We start from the raw sequence: 3,807 nt of genomic DNA, 5'->3' as shown, positions 1-3,807 counted from the left end.
TAAATGGATGTTAGGAGATTTTAAACTGGAAATAGTGAATGAATATCGCTATCTGGGCGTATGGTTTGACAGGAAGTTGAAATGGTATACACATTTAGAAGCTCAGAAAGCAAAGGCCGTCTCATCAATCTGCGGATTGAAGAAATTTAATCGGGACTATGGATATATGTCACATAGATCGCTGTTAAAGGCTTTTAGCTCTATGATCCCACCACAGGTATTATATGGAGTAGAGATCCTTTATCTAAGCGGTAAGCAAGTTTGGGACCAAGAGGAAGGTATGTGCCTGAAAACATTGTTGGCGTTACCACGCTCTTCGATGATCCAAGCAATAAGAACCGAGATAGGTACAACTGCTTGGAGTATTCAGGCTCAAATGGCTTTGGTTAGATTTTGGAAACGCCTGGATTTAGAGACAGGCCAGAAGATATCACATTGGTGTAGGAAAGAGATTATATCAAGTAGCCTAAAATGGGCGAAAGATACAAGAAAGAAATTATTACAGGCCAGTGAGAATCTAAAGGTGAAAATCACCCAGAGCCAGTTGCAGGTAGAGTTCTCTAAGAAGGAGCTCATAAAATATGGACAAGAAGCCTCAAGAAGAGGAGATATGGTCTACTTGGAGAAGAAAAAATCTGTGCAATTAATGAGGGATTCATGGCGAAAAGAAAATTGGTTCCCCTATCTGGAAATTTTACCAAACATGGGGTATAGACAGGAGATTTTAAGAATAAGAATAGGCATAAATCCCTGGTTGGCAAATGAGGAACTGAAAAGAAAAATGTTATATTTTGATGGCCATTGTAAGTGTAATTTGGGCACTAACAGGCACATGCATCAAACCTTTTTGCGATCGCAAAGGGTGCGAATCGCAAAAATAGGCCGTTTGCGATCGCAAAAGTCAGTGTTGAAATGCATCAACTGTATATTTGCGAAAATCCATTTTTTCGCAAATATAAGGAATCGCAAAACATTCTGCGAATCAAATAGCGAATCGGTATTAGCGTGTCCCAATTACCGAATCGCAAACAACGAATCGCAAAATGTATGCATGACAAATCGCAAATAGCGATTTCCATGAAAATCGCAAATTAGCGATCGCTAAATAAGAAGGATCACAACCAGGTGGTAATCATGAGTGCAAATCACAGACAGGTGAAAACCAACTGAAACCCATTTAAACACACCCAGAATGAGCCAGCACTGTTCACAATGGCAGGGATTTACCTGATGGCGAGGAGGATGAGGCTGCAGGCTGCCGCACAGAGACGGAGGCGAATGAATGAGCGCATCTTCAGAGTCCGCATAACTTTGCTAGGCCAGCAAGAGGATGAGATATACGACAAGTATAGGCTCAATGCAGCAATGATCCATGACCTAATCAATGAATTGGACCCCATAATGCAACGACAGACACGTAGGACCAATGCCATCCCAACGCATGTGCAGGTCCTATGTTGCCTACACCTTCTGGCGTCAGGCAGTTTTCAGGGGGTCATTGCTGTTGCGGGAGGTGTGTCACAAAGCGCACTTTCAAGAATATTGAAAGCATTCCTTGATGCCATGATGGCCGTGATCGGGTCTCATATCAAGTTCCCTACCACCGCGCTTGACCTTGCAAAAACCAAACAGGAGTTCTACCAGATAGCTCGTTTCCCACATGTTTTGGGTTGTATTGATTGCACCCACGTTGCAATATGTCCCCCTGCAACACAGGAATATATATATAGAAATAGGAAATCTTACCATTCCCTCAATATTCAGGTTGTTTGCAATGCCAAAAACATTATCACTGACATTGTTGCGCAATTTCCAGGGAGTGCACATGACTCTTATATCTTCAGGCAAAGTGGCATACACACCCGTCTTGTCAGGGGAGAATTTGGAGCGGGACATCTGCTTGGTAAATATGTGTTATAGTTTATCACTGTCATTGTACGTATGTCAATGTGAAGCTGCCACTGACTCTTTGCTCCATTACATGTAGGTGACAGCGCATACGCCTTGCGTAATTACCTAATGACGCCTTACCTCAATCCCACAACTGCCAATCAACAGAGGTACAATGCAGCACATATTTCGACAAGGAACATCATAGAGCGCACATTTGGGCTGTTGAAGAGCCGATTCAGATGTCTACATAAGACCGGTGGAGCACTGAAGTACAACCCTGAACAATGCTGCAAGATAGTAGCGGCATGTGCCATGCTGCACAACATAGCGACAAGGGGAGGAATGGACATCGAGGTGTCTGACAGCGATTCGGAGGATGGGAACCAGCAAGTGCCACAACACCATGCAGCACAAGGGGCAGGCGCAGCAGAAGGGCGTAGGAGAAGATTTGACATCACACAAAATTATTTCTGAGGTGAGTAATGATGACACAGAAACTGACTATTGCTATCAGAGTATTCTTTAATTAAATAAAATTGCCATGAGTGTTCAAGCACACTTGTAATCTGACCAGTGCAATGGACATAAGTGGTTTGCAAATGTCAATTCACTTGTCACTCTGTGAAAAGTCAAATCCAAATAAATGGTTACGTCACCATAGTGGAATGCACTTGTACATGCCAGTCTAGCGCTTTTTCCCACGAACACCCAGACGCCTGTCAGACCCAGCATTGTCATCCGTTATGTTGGAAGCGGCGGGGGTACTGCTGCGTGTGTTGCGTCTTCCTGCAGTGCGGACTGGAACTGCCACACTACTTAGGCTTGAGCCACCCTCACTACCCTCTTCGGGCGTGGAATTGTTGGCCGCAATTGTGGAAGCATTTAGCAAATCAACTGCATTTGTGACCTGGTCCAGTGCTTTAGCCACATCGCCGCTCCAATGGCACATTTCAGTTTGCATGGTCACAGACCTACGTGCCAGCAGTGCAGTTGTCGTGGCCAATCTATTGTTTGATTTAGCAAACATTTTCAATTGCAGCATTAGTTGACGATGCTGTCTCTTCTGGGATACATTTCCCTCATGCATCACCTTGCTCAGTTGCTGCACACTTTCTGACAGTACTGCTATGTTGCTAGCCATCTTGCCAACTTGCAATTGTACTAATCGTGTGTTTTTTGTCTGCAGGCGCTGCATACGGAGCATCTGTCCCTCAAGACCACCCCAGACATCACTTGGTTGCTCCTCCTGCTGTGTCCTGAGTGCTCTTCCTCTCCTACGCCGGGCTCTGTGATTAGTTCTGGGGACCTGTGGTTGTGTTTGTGTGATGGAAGTTGTCTGGCCATGGCTGCCACCTGGTGTTGCATCAGCCTCATCATCTTCACACTCCATGGTGACTAGGGATGGAACAGTAGCCCTGCGTGACTTTGTTGGACGTGAGGGATTTATTTGCACCACAGGTGTGTCCATCTGTTCACCTGCGCTGGTGTCCTGCATGTCTGGGGAATCGCTATCCACATCTTCTACACGTTGTGCATCTGTGAGGTGAAACAGTGCAACACTGTATTATTTCATGTCTGTGATATTAATTGCACAGTAATAAATTTCTGCCTTTGTAAATGATTTTATACTCTATTCAGCTTTTTTGGGTTGTTACTCTGAGATTTGACATTTTAACTGCTTGACCTGACTACATCTCCCATAATGCCCCTCACCTACTGAATGCATTGTGTACTGGATGTTCAGGGTCTGCACTTGGGCTGTGCTATGGTCGAGTTCTACCTTTACATTTTGTAACACTAAGAAAACATACATTCATCTTACCTTCAGATGTGTTTGCTGCTCCGGACGTGTCCAGCTGGGTCACACCAACAACAGCTTCTGGCTGGATGGTGGATTCAATCAAGTCCTCCATG

The 3,807-nt window shown here is 44.8% G+C and overlaps 1 long non-coding RNA gene across 1 annotated transcript; it reads left to right on the top strand.

Annotated features, from left to right (window-relative positions):
• The first annotated feature begins 1,985 nt into the window (after positions 1-1,985).
• Positions 1,986-3,514, top strand: LOC146862720 (uncharacterized). The gene is made up of 2 exons (XR_014978499.1): positions 1,986-2,368; positions 3,080-3,514. It is a non-coding gene; the product is annotated as an uncharacterized LOC146862720 (long non-coding RNA).
• The last annotated feature ends 293 nt before the right edge of the window (positions 3,515-3,807 follow it).

Source organism: Triturus cristatus, chromosome 2_2 (genome assembly GCF_964204655.1).
Source record: "Triturus cristatus chromosome 2_2, aTriCri1.1, whole genome shotgun sequence".
In the NCBI taxonomy this organism is placed as follows: domain Eukaryota; kingdom Metazoa; phylum Chordata; class Amphibia; order Caudata; family Salamandridae; genus Triturus; species Triturus cristatus.
The sequence above is the reverse complement of the archived record's forward strand: the minus strand, read 5'-3'. Positions and strand labels throughout refer to the sequence as shown.